At 36.9% G+C, this 17,291-nt stretch overlaps 1 protein-coding gene across 3 annotated transcripts in view; it reads right to left on the bottom strand.

Moving 5' to 3' along the window:
• Positions 1–17,291, bottom strand: part of MAN1A2 (mannosidase alpha class 1A member 2) — a 175,202-nt gene that overhangs the window by 42,431 nt on the left and 115,480 nt on the right. The gene's annotated exons all lie outside the window — the stretch shown is intronic.

Below are 17,291 nucleotides of genomic sequence, written 5' to 3'. Positions count from 1 at the left end.
ACTTTCGCGGGGAAAGGACAGACCCCTGGGTGGTTTGTGGAACAACTGGTTTTCTGCTTGGGGGAAAATGCATATTAATGTTTTTATCTGTAGCTTATAAATATAAATTTGTGGTGGATTAATGACTTAACAGTAAAACAGAAAACTGTAAGTACACCAGAAAAAAATATAATAAAATGTCTGCCCTTCTTTAGCGAATGATCTTCTTTGGCAAAACAAAGGAGCCACAAAGAAAAAGATTTATAGCAATATATGGTACAAGCTACCATAAATGAATCTGTAAGGCAAGAAATAGAATAGGAACAGATATATGCAACACATAGAACAGAAGTAAGGGTTAATGCCCTGTACAAAGAAGCCTGATAATTAAATAAGGACAATTGCTACTGAGCACACACAAGTAATTTAAAAAAAGTAACACAAATTGATAATTAACGTAAAAAAGGAAGTTCAACTCCATTAGTGACCAGAGAAAAGCAAATTAAAACAATGAGGTTTCATTTTGTTGATTTAATTGGCAAACATTTTTCAAAGTATTTTTTTTAAGTTTATTTATTTTGAGAGCAAGTGAGAGCGGCGAAGGGGCAGAGAGAGAGAGGGAGAGAGAGAATTCCAAGCAGGTTCTGGGCTGACAGCAGGGCTCGATCTCACAAACAGTGAGATCATGACCTGAGCCGAGATCAAGAGTCGGACACTTTACCAACTGAACCACCCAGGCACCCTGGCAAACATGTTAAAAATTGTTAGCACCCAATGTGGATAAAGTTATGGTTCAAAGTTGCTGGGAATGGAGGGAAGTTTTATAGTAGCTTTCAAAATTTAAGTAGGCTTTCTACTTCTGGAATTATGCTGTAACAAATACTTGCACAAACACACAAGTATAGATATAAAAACAAAACAAACACTTCATCAGAGCACTATATTCATTAAACATAAGATAACTTCAAAAGTCTAGAGAAGTAGCTACATAAATTACAGTACAAACATATGTAACAGAACATGCAATCATTAAACAGAATCAGATGAATCTGCAATCTGTACCAGATATTGAAGGATATCTATTACATGCTGTTAAGTAAGGGAAGGACAAGTTTCAGAATAATATAGTTTGATACTGCTAAAATTTGTATTTTCAAAGAATATTACTGTACACATAGAAAAGGTATGAGAAGACAACTGTGCAGAGTAATTACATCTCAGAAAGTAGTCCTTCAGTTTTTATTTTGCATACTTATGTATTACTGGACTACATGTAACTTGAGTAATTAAATCATCTTTTGTTACAGAAAGTAATAAATGGGGGGAAGGCCACCAGTCACTTTCAAGAACATGTCTGCTAATACTGTAGTAATTTGCTTGTACCTTCAGTAGCCTGCATCTCATATGCTCTTTTCTCACTTTTTTCCCCACTAGTCATTAGTGCACATGATGAATTTCATGTATGTATACACCCACAAATCCACCACCAAGATGAAAATACAATGCATTTCCAGCATTCCAAAAATCTGCCTCATGTGGCCCTCACAATCAATACCCAACTTCCAAAGATAACCATTTTTCTGACCTCAATCACTAAATGATTTGTCAAGTTCACATAAAACGGCCATATACTCTCAAGAATGATTTGGTAGCTTAATGATTTCCTTTGTTTTCCATCTAAATGTCTAGAAGAAGGACCCCCTCTGCCTTACATAGGCTTCCTCAGTCTCCAGCATTAAGTGTTTGGGTATCAGAGAAGACACTTAGGGGAAGAGAAGACAGGTACAACGATCCCTTACTCTAAGCTTTGGACTGCACAAGAAAATCACGATTGAATTTCTAATAGTTTTCAATACTCATCACACATTTAAGAATTTTATAATGATGGTAATATATGGTGATGGGCTGAGAGGATAAATTATACTTAGATGCTAAATTAATTCTAAAAGATTTAAATATTTTATGGTTACTGGAAATCATTAAAGATAACATATAAAATATTAAAACAATATGGAACTAAGTAGACAGGGAATGTCCCTCATATTTAATGAACATATAGGACAGAGAAAGATTTAGGGATGCCTTTTAGGTACATTATTTGCTAATGAACAAGAACGGAGTCATTTTATATTTGGCAAGCAACTATTTTAAAGCAGCTATATCCAAACAAGTATGACAAAATATCCCCATCAACACTGCTACCTCAATTTTGTGGCTATGTCAAAACATCTGGACTCACTCAGCAAATGATACCATTACTATCTTACCAGCTGCCCAGTCTTGTCTTAGACTTCAATCAACTGCTTAAAAACATGCCTTACTGTAGTTGTCCTCTTATTTTAACCATGACTTTCTCATATAGCTTTTAGGTTTCATCCCCCAGATTTTCTAGTTGCCTTCCTTTCGTCTCCTATCTTTTTCTCTCACCATTTTTATTCTTTCCCATCCCCTCAGTCATGTCACTTACACTGAGTCACTCCTGCATTTCATCACCCTAGAGACCTTCTTCCTAAGCTATCACCTTCAGACTTCTCTTTTCCTGCTTTCCTAAGTTAAACCCATTATTTCCTCAATACTCTGTCTTAGTTCACGCCTGTTGTACTGAATCATATTCTTCTATGATTTCCCAAGAAAGACTATGTGGATTGTAGCTTTATTATGAGCTTCTTAATTTTATTTCATAAAGATATCAAATTCAAGGTTGGAAATCATTTTCCCTCAGAGGTTCTCAAAGGTACTGTTCCAGTGTCCTGTAACACAAGTATCATGAGTGAGAAACATTGGCGATGCTGTTTTATAGGCTCACGGTGTTCTCTCTCAATGCCCCCTTCCTCACACTCAACTCATTTTTCCAAGCTTTACATCTTCATTTTGATACTGGTTAATTTTTTTCCTACATTCATTGTGCTAAAAGTTAGTATCTTTCAGCTCTGAGAAAATTCTCTTCTATTGTTTATTTTCTTCAGTTTTGCTTGTTTCTCTCTTCTGAAACTCTCATTAGTTGGAAATTGGACCCCTTGGATTGATTTTATATTACCCTTCTCTCTCAAATTAGTCTCTTTGTTTCTATATTCTGGGATTTTTAAAAAAAATCAATTTTTTCTTTTAGTCCTTTCACTGAGGTTTTTCATGTAAGCAATTATACCTTTTACCTCCTTTCTGTTCTCTAATTCTTTCTTTTTCAATGTACCCTGTTCTTCTTTTATGAACACATCATCTTCTTAGAGTTCTCCAAAATAAACAGATATGTTTATTTATAGAATTACTTCAGTTTCCTCTAGGATCCCTGTTTGACTTTAATGATTTTTTTTTCTGCGAAATTTAACATGTGCACAGAAAAGCATATAAAACATAAATGTTATGCTCATTATAGAGAACATCTGTATAATTTCTACTCAGAAGAATGTCAGTACTCCAAGAGCCTTTCACATATCCTTTCTCAATTACAATTCCTACATCCTCAAAGGTGAACCACTATCTTGACTTTTGGGGTAGTCACTTTTTTACATGGCTATCATCTACTACCCTCTCTCATCTGCTACTATTTAGTTTTGTCTACTGGTATGTTTAACAAAGGTATCATATATTCTCTTGCATCAGTCTTCCAGATCTCAATGCTTAAGACTCAACCATGTGGCTATATGTATGCACCGCTGTTTGATATCCCACTGCACCAATCAACCATAATTTATTTATCTGTACTTAAGAATGAAGTTCTCAGTAGCTAGTGTGGGCTTTTCTCTACCAAACAGTAGGTACTCTCTCACTGAGCAGACTTATTGGTCACAAGGTCTCTCTCTTGAGTGGGAATTCTGACTGGATGCTTTCTGTGTAGGCTAAGTTGAGGAAAGGTGGGCTATGTGCGAGGCTTTGCTTTAGAGTCAGAAAAATGGTACTCGTTGTGAAATTGGATCTGCTCGAATTTCAGAATAAAGGGAGGCTTTATTCTGGGTTATTAACATCCATATGGAAAATTTTCAACTTTCTTCTCAATGAAATCATTAAATTTTTAAAAAATAAGTGCTCAAGGCATCTGGGTGGCTCAGTCAGTTGGGTGTCCAACTTTGGCTCAGGTCATGATCTCATGGTCTGTGAGTTTGAGCCCTGTGTCGGGCTCTGTGCTGACAGCTCAGAGCCTGGAGCCTGCTTCAGATTCTGTGTCTCCTCTCTGCCCCTCTCCCACTCCTGTTCTCTCTCTTTCTCTCTCGAAAATAAATAAGCATTAAAAAATTAAAAATAAAATAATAAGTGCTATGTAGTTATGCCTACTAGTAAATGTCAGAATGAGCTGGTGCATAAGAATTTTAAGTGGAGCCCATGTTCCCTTTAACGATCTTATACCTAGATTTTAGCTCTACTTTTTACTCATTATTCAATTACATGTACTTACAGTTTATGAACTCTGAACCTCTCTGGAACTAGATCAGTTACGGTTTTTGTAGTGTTCTTGTAGTATATTCTAGGTGTGCCTTTCTTGCTTCTACTCACACAGTCCCAGCCAGAATGCATTATGCTAATTTGTTGAAATATCTTGTCCATTATGATCTCCCGTTTATCACCAAATTTCTCTACCATCTTGGGTTTATTGTTTTCTACATTTTTCTATACTTTCATTTCATTGTGATCTCAATGAGGACGGCTGGCCACAGTGGTGAAGTTATAGTTCAATCTTCCACCATGGGGCAGAAGTCCTAACAAAGCTTTCTCAAGTTGAATTCTTTCCGGATAATTTGTTAATGCTGTATATGTTGGATTTCTCATTCCCCTGTCTCCTAATCTGCTTCCACTGTTGTCCTATCATGAATAAAAATCAAAGCAGGTGGGAACTTAGAGAATCTTAGTTTACTCCAGTATTTCTAGACTGTGTGCAACTTGTAAGCTTGCAACCACGTAATTCAAGATGATTTTAGGTGGTTTATGGAATAATTTTTTTAAAACCTGTCATAGTTTTATAATGACTTTTGTCAAGACGATCTTTTAACTTCATGCAAAATCCTGCCCCTTCCCTGAAACACACATCAACAACAAAGGATGAAATAATATTAAAAGGCATTTCCACACTTGAAAACAAAATACAAACTGTAATACATAAGAAATACAAAGAAACTCATTGTGTTAAAAGCAGAAGTTTCTATTTCTTGAAAGTGAAGTAAATAAAGACATCTAGAAGTTTCCCTCCTCCAACATAATGGGGTTCAAAGCACTCACTTATGGTGGGGACTCCTAGACTAGCAGAAGGAAGCGGAAACAGCTGTTATGATTGAGACTGGGATAAATTGCTATATATTGGGGAAAATAGATGTATAATACCCTTGGGAGAGCTGAGATTCCAGCATGAAAAAGAGTAAGTTCTAGACCGATGAGCCAGTGGAGGCATTAATAAAACTTCCCGGAATGGAGAAGTAATGAAAGTGGAAAGAAAAACATACACTTCATGAAGCTCTCACTCAAATTGAGCTTGCAAATGAAAACTCCAATGCAGTGTGCCTGGGGGCTCAGTCGTTAAGCATCTGACTTCAGCTTAGGTCATGATCTCATGGTTCATGAATTCGAGTCCTGCATCGGGTGAGCCCTGCTTCTCTTTCTCTCTCTTCCTGCCCCTCCTGGGATTCTCCCCCTCTCTCTGCCCCTTGCTCACTTGTGCCCCCGCCTCCTCAAAAACAAACAAATAAAAAAACTCCAATGCACATAAGGAAAATGAGTTATGAAAGAATTCAACTATGTTAATAGAATTTACCATACCACGAAAAAGCAAATAATGCAGCTATCTTCTGAAAGCAATTATAAAATAAGTATATTTTAAAAGTATACTAATAGAGGGGCACCTGGGTAGCTCAGGTGGTTAAGCCTCCAACTTCAGCTCAGGTCATTATCCACAGTTCAGGAGTTTGAGCCCCGTGTCCGGCTCTGTGCTGACAGCTAGGAGCCTGGAGCCTGCCTGGGGTTCTATTTTCCCTCTCTCTCTGCTCCTCCCCTGCTGGTGCTCTCTCTCTCTCTCTCAAAAATAAAGACTAAAAAATTTTTTAAAAAAAGTATACTAAGAGAAAGAAATTAATATATAAAGCCCAAACTGATCAACTTGCACTGAGAAGTTGGCAAATATGTAAGATTTTAACACACCTATTTGAAAACAGATAAGAAAAAAAAGTTAAAAAAAAGAAAAATGAAAAAAAAAATAGCTAATGAATCTGAAATGCCTTAAAGGAAATTAGACTCTCTGCTAAACTGTGAGCAACTTGACAACAGACACTCGTTGGCTTAAGTTTCTTTATATATCCTATAGCACCTCACATGATTCTTACTTACAGAGTACTCAATGAGTAATTATTAAACAAATGGCTGACTTTCCATTTTCAAGTATTAAAAGATTTTCACAATTATAATAACTTGTCTTTAAGGTATTTTTTCTTTTTTATTTTAAGGTATTTTTTCATTAAAAAAAAATGATTCCATCTTCAGTCTCTCACTTGTTTTCAGTTTAAGGAAACAAATAATTATGGGAGAAACAGTAATACCTAGCATAACACCTAATACTTACAAATTCAACAAAAAAAAGGTTTACAGAATGAATGCATTAACTACTTGAAGCACTCATTCTTGCAAGTTTTACTAAAATTTGCAGGTATACAGTTTTAAACACCTTCCTAATTTCCCCCAACATGAAGATGTCTATAATTGTAGTATATTCAATATCTTACATGGAAAATCCACTGAAAATATAAGTTTAAAAAACTTAAAACACCTCATTCCTATGAATTATCAGAAATATGCAAAAAAAAACCCTTTGTATTAAGATTTTCTTTTTGGAGTTTTTAACCTTCTGTAAACACATCTTTACACTGAGAGCTTTTTAATTTTCTCACAGCTCACTGTCCAGATACAGTATTTCAAACTACTCAGGGGACTGTAGTAAGAATGTATTTTGTAAAAATACCCAAATGCCCAAACTCCATTCCTCTCCTCTCTTTTTAAAATTTTTAGTCAATTAATTAATTAATTAATTTTATTCTTTTTTTTCCCCCAATATATGAAGTTTATTGTCAAATTGGTTTCCATACAACACCCAGTGCTCATCCCAAAAGGTGCCCTCCTCAATACCCATCACCCACCCTCCCCTCCCTCCCACCCCCCATCAACCCTCAGTTTGTTCTCAGTTTTTAAGAGTCTCTTATGCTTTGGCTCTCTTCCACTCTAACCTCTTTTTTTCCTTCCCCTCCCCCATGGGTTTCTGTTAAGTTTCTCAGGATCCACATAAGAGTGAAACCATATGGTATCTGTCTTTCTCTGTATGGCTTATTTCACTTAGCATCACACTCTCCACTTCCATCCATGTTGCTACAAAGGGCCATATTTCATTCTTTCTCATTGCCACGTAGTACTCCGTTGTGTATATAAACCACAATTTTTTTATCCATTCATCAGTTGATGGACATTTAGGCTCTTTCCATAATTTGGCTATTGTTGAGAGTGCTGCTATAAACATTGGGGTACAAGTGCCCCTATGCATCAGTACACCTGTATCCCTTGGGTAAATTCCTAGTCCTCTCCTCTCTTAAAAGAGTTTGAACTTAAGGGTGCTGCTTGCTCCTTATTCCCCTACATTCTGGCTTTAGCCTCCCGCACAGAGCCGAAGCAAAATGGTACTCTACAAGTTAACAGCCACTTTTCAGTCCCAATACATCAAATAAAATTTACAAGTCAGAGAAGATGACTAGATCACACAAGGCAGAAATAAGGGAGAGAACAGAAGGCCCAAATTAACTAAAGGGAAGAAGAAATCAAGGAACCGATTTTAGAGTTACTAAGAAGGTAAAAACAACAGGACAGGAATCTGGCCACACTGTCAAGTTTCTGGCACAGGCCAGGCTATGTAAAGTGTGGGTGAAATAAGGAATCACAATGAGGAATAAGTTTTAAAGTAGAGATAATAAGCTCAATTTTGTACCTAGTGAGTTTAAGATACCCCCAAACAATCAGGAAACAAATATCTTGTACATGGAAGGTTTTAAGTTTAAAGCCCAAGAAAAATCAGTAATGAAATACTGACTTCTATCAGGAAGGGGGTGGAGGGACAATTTTTTCCGTAAAGGGCCGGATAATATACAGCCTCTGCTGCGTGCTCCTCTGTTTTGTTGTTGTTGTTGACGGTGATGATGACTGTTTAAACCCTTAAAAAACATCGAAAAAAGAAACCTATTTTTAATTTGTAGGCCGAACAAATGCAGGCCAGAGGGTAGCCTGACGCAGTTTGCCTACTGCTGATTCAGATTTCACTGATATATAGGACACAGTTCATCCTGTAAAAAGAGAGGAGGTCTGTGAGGCACAAATGGAAAGGATAAGAAGAATTCCTGGAAATATTAACATTTAAGAAGCTAGGTGAAGAAGAATATGAAACAAATTCCCATCCCTTTAAAGCACACTGGCCTTGTGTGAATGTGGTAAAAAGTAACATCATGCTGGTTTCAAGTCCAACCCTCAACAGGCCTTACATGCTCCACTTCTTTTTATGGGACCTTGCTACAGTCAGGGAAAGATGCATGGTATAGCCCCTGATAGATGGTGAGAAACCCTAGGGAGCAGGGCTGTGTCTCCCCGGGCAGGGCCGTGCTAGATCAGCCAGTCTTCAGCCAACCTGACTGCTCGCTGAGACACATGAGTAAGTCCAGACAAGACTGGCCTCTCAGCCAACCTGTAGATTTTGAAGAAATAAGAAAGTTTTAAGCCACTAAATTTAGAGTGGTTTGTTATACAGAAATAGCCAACTCACACACTGTCCTTTCTGGACCAGTCTACTGGCCCACATAAGAAATTACTTTTAGTGGAGTGATAGAAAGCAGAGCCCAGAATGCAACGCATTAAGGAGTGAACAGAAGGCCAACAAGAAAAACCAACGAATATAAACATTTCTTCAAAAGGCTACGTCATGATAGGAAGAAGAGAGGTGGAGTGTCTGCTAGAAGGGGCTATGATAATGAAGAATCAAGGAAATAGAGACAAGGACTTCCCGGCAACTGAGAAAGGAACCAGGAGTGTAACACATGGTAAAATTAAAATGGGAACACCAAGACAGAAAAGAGTTCAAGAGTTGAAAGAAGACATAATACAAAACATAGGTCAAAGGAAAATCCTACCCAGGATTGTCTGAGGCTAGAAAAACAGAGAAAAGCCCAGTGACTAAATGAGCTGAGAGGTAGAGATCTCCTACATAAGGATCTTTACTTTCACTTTGACTTAGGAAGCAAGGTCACCTGGGTGAAGGGAGGTAAAGTGTATGGTGACCAACTTTTTAAAAACTACCAGAATACTTCTGGGAATAACTGCAATTTTTGAAAACTAGAAGAATAGAGGGGCACCTGGGTGGCTCAGCCAGTTAGGTGTCCAACTTTGGCTCAGGTCACGATCTCACAGTTCGTGAGTTTGAGCCCTGTGTCAAGCTCTGTGCTAACAGCTTGGAGCCTAGAGCCTGCTTCAGAGTCTGTGTCTCCCTCTCTCTCTCTGCGTCTCCCCCTCTCTCTCTGCGTCTCTCCAGCTTGTGTGCCTTCTCTCTCTCAAAAATAAATAAACATTAAAAAAAATTTTTTTTAAGACCTAGAAGAACAGAATGAGACATACAAGGGGCAATAGGAAACAAAGAAATTAATACCTTGAACAACAAGTTCATGATGAGGTTAGGCAATGGAACAATAGAAATGTGCTTCACATCTTGTTCAGAGGGAAGATACAGTAATGATTAATTCTAAATGTCATTAGAAAAATACAAATAATCAGGGTGCAAGTTAAAATTCAAGGGCAATTGTTAGAAAAGATGAAAAAATATATATGTTTTTGAAACCAGTAAAGAAAAAGACAATGAAACTAAAGACTTAAGGCAGCATAGGGAAGATATTTTAAGAATGTATAATAAATAGAAAAAACCCTAAATAAACAGAAACTGACTTAGAAAGACTTGTGTTTTGGACCCAGATGGAGTAACCAGTGACTGAGTTTACTCTGTAACCTAAAACAGCCAAAACTAATGGACATGTACATGAAATGATGGTTTTCAAGATACTGAGCATCAGGCAACAAAGAACGGTGATCTGTGAGATATGGAAAATAAACAAGGTGAGTCCCATGACTGCCCCAGATTACTGCCTCAAGAAAGTTTCCCGGCAGAAGCACAGGGAGAAGAAAATAACGCAGTCCAGAAAGTCCAAGGCAGCCAGGGTTCCCAGACCAAGGTGCCAGAGAGGAGACCTGCACAGAAAGAGAAACTAGGTATCTGCAAACGGTTCCCTTGAGTATCCAGCAGAGTACTGAGTAGCACACATATGTGAGGAAACTACCTGATACTGGGAGAAAATAGCACAAAAGGACTGTCTTGGGCTCACAAAGAGCCTACTGGTAATAATGCCTCTTCCCCTGAGCCAGACTAGAAAAATTCATACTTCATAGGGAATTAGACCAGAGAACACAGGAAGGGATAATTAGCCCTAGCACTGAGTGCAAGGCACCAGATTCCCCTAATAAATCATAAAATCAACACAGGAAAAGGTCCAACAGTTTCCAAGTAACTTAACTGTATCCCTGAACAAAACTCAAGACGATTTCTAGGAAAAGGAAACTATCTGACACTCAAGCAAGGTAAAACTGACAATGTCTGACACCTAATCCAAGATTACCAGGTATGCAAAGAAGCAGGAAAGAAACAACTCACAATGAGAATAATGAACCAGTCAAAACTTTATCTAGAATTGACACAAATGGTACAGTGACCAGAGAAGAATATTAGAAGTTATTAGAACTGTGTTACCTATATTCAAATAGGCAAGTAGAGAGACAAGGAAGATATAAAAAGATCCAAAATGAATTTCTAAAGATGAAAACTACTGTGTTAGAGACAAACAAATATAGTGGAAGGGATTAAATACAGTGGAAGGGATCAGATAATACATACGAAAAGATCAGTGAACTTGAAGGCACTGCAACAGAAATTACTGAACATGAAACAAAAAAAATTTTTTTAAAACAGAAACAAGTATCAGTGAACTAAGTGGGTCACTACACAAATAATTAGAATCTCTGAAAGAGAGACACGACAGAAAAACTATTTGAAGAAATAATGGCCAAAATGTTTCCAAATTTGATAATAACTGTAAACTCACATGATAATGAAAACACAACATATCAGCATTTGTGGGATTAAAGCAGTGCACAAGGGAAAATTAACAGCATGAAACCCTATTAGAAAAAAAAAAGGTTTAATATCAATGACTTCAGCTTCTACCTTAGAATCTAGAAAAGGAAAAGGAAATTAAACACAAAAGTAGGTTAAAAAAAAAGACAAATAATAAAGGTTGGGGTAAAAATCAGTGAAACAGAACCTACAGATTTTAAAAGGATAAGGGAGTATTATGAACAACTTTATGCCAATAAATTTTTAAAACTAGATGAAATGGACAAATTCTGATAGACCAAAATTACCAAAACTCACTCAAGAAGAAATAGATAATATGAAGAACCTTCCATCTGTCAAAGAAATTGAAATTGTACTTAAAAACCTTCCCCCCAAAAAACTCCAGACTCGGATAGCTATGTTGGTAAATTCTATCAAACATTCAAGGAAAACAACAATAAAACTGAGGAGGAGGGAATACTTCACAACTCACTCTGAGGCCAGCATTGTAATAGTACTAAAACCAGACAAAGACAAAAAAGAAACCTACAGAGGAATATCTCTCATTTAACAAATCAATTATAAGAAAATATTGAAAGGCTAATACATCATGAACATCTAGAATAAATACATATGATTTACTCTAGAAATGCAGAGAAGGCTTAACATTCAAAATCAATCATGTGGGGTGCCTGGGTGGCTCAGTCAGTTAAGCATCTGACTTTGGCTCAGGTCATGATCTCACGGTTCATGGGTTCAAGCCCTGCATCTGGCTCTGTGCTGACAGCTCAGACCCGGGAGAGAATCTCCCTCTCTCTACCCACCCCCTGCTCATGCTCTGTCTCTATCTCAAAAATAAACAAACATTAAAAAAATAAGATAAAATCAATGTGATTCACTCTATTCAATAAACCAAAGAAGAAAATAGATGCACACACAAAATATTTAAAATACATTCCTGATAAAAAAAATTTTAAGCAAACCAGGAAAAAGGAACTCCCTCAATATCACAAAGGGCATCTACAAAAAAAACCAAACCCTACCGTTAAAGACTGAATGCTTTCTCCCTAAGATCAGAAATCAAACAAGGCTGCTCCCTTTCATCACTTTTCTTCAACACTTCCCTACGGGCTCTAGCAGGTGCAAAGGTCAAAAAAGAAATGAATTAAATTTAAATAAATGGCATTCATATTGGAAACAAAGATGTAAGCTATCTTTACGTAGAGATAATAAGGTCATCTATGAAGAAAATTCAATGGAATCTACAAAAAAGCTACTAGAACTAAAAATTGAGGTTAGCAAGTTGCAGACACAAGATGAACATACTAAATCAATTTTATTTCCATATTTTAGCAACAAAATATAAGAAACTGGAATTTAAAGTATCATTTTTAACAGCATCAACAATATGAAACATCTACAGGTAAATCTGGTGAAACACATGAAAGACCTGTGCACAGAAAGCGACAGAATATTTGAGAGAAGTGGTGAAGAATACCTAAATAAATGTTGAGACTGATACAACCTGTGCACAGGCTGAAGATGTCAACTGTCAAACAGTGTTAAGATGTCAATTTCCCCCAAATGATTTCCCAATCAAAATACCAGGAGGGTTTTCTATAAATGCTGACAAAGTGATGCTAAAATTAATATGGAAATGCAAAGGACTTAGATAACCAAGACAGTTTTGAGAAAGAAAAAACTCAGAGGGCTAATCCTACTTGATTTCAATACCTGTAATAAAGCTAGAGTAATCAAAACAGCATGGCATTGGCATAATAATACATAAATAGGCCATCAGAACAGAAAAGAATCCAAAAACTTATACCTATATGTACAACTGATTTCTGACAAAGGTGCAAAGCCAAAGCCAATGCAGTGGAGAAGAGACAGTCTTTTCAACAAATGGGTGTATGGAATAATCAGACACCCACATGCAAAAGAGAAAAAAAAAAAAAAAAAAAGAACGAAAGAAAAAAAAAAAGAACTTTGATACCTATATAAAAATCAACTGAAAGCAGATCACAGACCAAAATATAAAACCTAAAGCTCTGCAACTTTTAGAAGAAAACACAGGAGGAAATTTTGTGGCCTTGAGTTAGACAAAGATTTCTTAGATATGACACAAAAGAATAATTCATTAAAAAAGACTGATAAAATGGGACTTCATAATTGGCATCTTTTTTCTTTAACATTGTTAAAGAATGAAAAGACAAGTCAAAGACTGAGAGAAAACATCCATTTACAAAATGGGCAACCGGAGAGGGGTCTGGTCTGATCAGATAATTCACCAAAGAAGATAAATGGATGGGAAGTAGCTCATGAAAAAGACATCTCACTGGTGATTTGGGAAGTGTTAATCACCTATTACAGTGGCTAAAAGGAAAAGGCTGACCATGTCAAGTGCTGGTGCACGTGTGGAGGAACGCTGCTCATGGGAATGGAATATGGTACATCCACTTCAGAAAAGAGTTGGACAATTTTTACTAAGTTAAGCATACACACCTACCATATGATACGAACATTCACTCCCAGGTCTTCACTCAACAAAAATGACAACGTATGTCAACGTGAAGGCTTGTATGTCAATGCTCATAGCACTTTTCTGTGATAACCCCAAAGTGGAAACAGCCCAAATGATCATCAACAGGTGAACGGAGAAACAAATCACGGTATTCTAGAAAGTAGAACTCTACTCAGAACTACTGATAAACATGGCATGGGCAAATCTCAAAATAATCATTCTGTGAAAGAAGCCAGAAATAAAATAAAGCATACAAAGGATTCCATTTATACAAAGCTCCACAAATGCAAATGTATCTATGACGAAAGAAAGCAGATCAGCAGTTGCTTAAGGAAGAAGTGAGAAGGGGAGTGAAAGAAGAATCAATCATAAAGGGGGATGAGGAAACCTTTAGAGGTGATAGATAGGTTCATTATTTTGATTGCAGTGATGATTCCATAGGTATATACTCATTTAAAAACTTACCAAACTGTACACTTTAAACATGTACCGTTTATTATATGTCAATGACACCTGTTTGTTTATTTAGAGCGGGCATGCAAGCAGGGGAGGAGCAGAGACAGAGGGAGAGAGAGAATCACAAGCAGGCTCTGCACTCTCAGTGCAGAGCCCAACGCAGGGCTCGATCTCACCAACTATGAGATCATGACCTGAGCTGAAATCGAATCGGGACGCTTAACTTACTGAGCCACCCAGGCTCCCCGACTCTACCTTAATAAAGCTGTTATTAAAAAAGCAAGTAAACAAAACAAAAAAGATACCTGAAATTAGTCCTATCAGTAACGCAACAAACTTAACTCCATTTAAAAAATACTGAGAATCACACTGGAATTCAAAAAAAATTTTTTTTAAACCTCTATAAATACACCATAAAACTTTTTAATCAAGATATACCTAAATAAAATTGCTCAGGAAACTGAAAATAAGGAAATGGTCAAAAGTGAGTTGGGGATGGATAGGAGGTTTGTATAGAAGATTTGGAAGAGTAAGCAAGACAAGTAAACTGATCAAAGAACTGTCAGAGGTACAAAAGATCCAGGTGGAATTGGAAATTATAAATTTATAGCAACTTCAACATAACTACAGATGATTTTCATCAGCAATGCTCAGCTGAGTCTACAAATGGGAAAGGTAGATGGCTGGGTTGATAAAAGTTTTGGGATTGGAAGGACAGATAAAATAGAAGGCAAAGTACTCGAATACTCCCCCGTTGGTTTGGATCCTATGCAGTCCAGGCTGGATACGAAAAGAAGCAACAGGTCACCAATCCTCTTGTCCAAATATTCAGGATCCTTGCTCCATTGTTTTGTTGCACCCAACCAGGTAAAACAGCAGCCCAGTTGTCAGTCTGCTCTACTATTATCCCCAAATTCGCAACTTTCACCATGAATGAGAACCCCAACATCGCTTGTCAACTTTAGCGTGACTTCTTGATTACTGTTCTTTCCCGGTCCTTAAAGCAGGTATTTGAAATCTCTTCTTCAAAAGTCCCCTACAGCTCTACCTTCTGCCTACTCTCAGCATACAACCCTGCCTCCTAATTCACAGAAAAATATAGACCACTGATGGGGGAGAGAGGAAACCCTAAAAACGTATCTTTCAACTTGTTGCACCCCCAACTATCATTTTATCTGTTCGCTTTGCTTATTAAAGAGGAAGAAATACCCCTTGTCTACATACTCCATCTAGCTCTGGATCCTAACTACTTCTGCTTCCTTCTCAGGAATCCTCCCCCTCTTGGCTGGTTTTATCTATAACATCTACCCTTCAACTGAATTTTAATGTTTATTAACATCTTAAAACTGAATAATCTTTCTTGAAGATACTATACTCTTTGAGTTTGAAACCTATCAGATGTTTACTGGAAAAAAAAGGTGAAAAAAGAGAAATCATGGATGATGTCTAGATTTCTGGCTGGGCAAATGGGTGAACAATGGTGCTCTTCACTGAAATTGATAATACTGAAGGAGGAAATGATTTAAAGTAGAAGGAGTTTGAATTTGGGGCATGTGGAATTTGAGGCACTAGCTGGATATCCAAATAGATGTGACAAACAGACAATCAGGTATGTGGAAATCCCGAGAGACTGGGGATATACACTTGGGAGTTACCAATATATGAAACAGATTTGAGCCATGGGAGTTTGCAGGGAGTGATTAAAGAACACAAATGGTACGTTGGGGCATGACACTTACACAAGTAAGAGTCATTCAAGTAACACAGTAACACATTGGGCATTTTCTATTTTGTCCTAGCCACCTACAAATATTTCTAGGCATGGTGTCATCTACAGAAAGGATTAACAAATGAGCAGGAAAGAAAACAAAGTAACGGAGACATACAGGAATTAAAGGAGGTAAAATAACAGTGTAATTAGCAGAGAAAGGCAAAAGTCTTTGGTATCATGATTTAGGGGAGATGTTGTTATAGGTCTGTGAATTACTGCCAGGGTTTACAGATTTAGTTCTAAGTTACCAAGGCCCTAGGACAACAAAGAGGTTCTCTCCAGCTCTTCTAGGCTGTTGCTCTAGTTGAAGATTATAGGCTTAATAAATGAACAAACAGCCGAAGCCTGAGATCCATGGTAACCTCAGAATTTATCACCCAGTAGTCTGACCTTGCTTAAACCACTGAATCATGTCTTCCCAGGCGTCAAATCTGATGAACCATGTCACTCTCAGGTCCTTCGGAGATGCAGACATTGATAACACATCATAAAGCACTACTAAATATCAATGATTCGTACGATCTGCCTCAGCATGTTATTAAGTTAATGGCAGGTTTCTAACGGAAGGTATTTTTTGAAGTTTTCTTATAGGAAATTCTAGAATAAAAGCTGATATTTGTATCATGTCATGGATTATGAGGCATTTTCAAACACAGTACCTCAAATATATGACCTACATGATCATCCTATTAGAAAAGGATAATGAGAACAGATGAAGAAACAAAAAGCATGGAGAAGTTAAATAACTCATCTAAATTATTACAGTAAATTATTAAGCAGGAAAGCAAGGGTTAGTCTTCCAACTCATACCCATACTTGTTTTTTCCATGATTTTTAATTTAGTAGTATAAAACATACTGAATCCGTAATGAACAATTTCCTATATTTTCTTCCCTTTAGTCATTATATGGCATAGGCTAAGCGCTGTGCTTGGAAAGCCAGTGAGAAAACAAAGAGGAGAAAAGAGAAAAAAATACTAATAATGTGCCTTTAAATCTAGGTTCCTTACTATGTTCTTTTATATCTGTTGCCAAGTACTTTTCCTGAAGGTAATTACCAGTAATTATTCTCTGTGATTGCTATGTGCATGTCGCAGACACCACCATTACTCTAATTACAATACAGTCAGCCAAAGCTGGATTGTTAAATTTCAGTTCGATTCACTGTTTGTTTTGCAGACTATTTATAGATGTGACAGATGTATAGTGCTCAAAGACAATAATGGATTTGATACACTTTTCTGAAGCTGATATAAAATATACAAAAACATTAAAAGGAACAAATTGGACAATTTAGTGAAGACCACAGCTGCTAAAAGGATATTACGATAGTTTCCCTAGGATTTTGAAGTCCCCTTGCTAAAATAACCAGTGAATTGTTCTTTTGTAACATTCTCAAAATTA

This window comes from Leopardus geoffroyi, chromosome C1 (genome assembly GCF_018350155.1).
Source record: "Leopardus geoffroyi isolate Oge1 chromosome C1, O.geoffroyi_Oge1_pat1.0, whole genome shotgun sequence".
Classification (NCBI taxonomy): domain Eukaryota; kingdom Metazoa; phylum Chordata; class Mammalia; order Carnivora; family Felidae; genus Leopardus; species Leopardus geoffroyi.
This window is presented reverse-complemented; position numbering and strand designations above follow the sequence as displayed.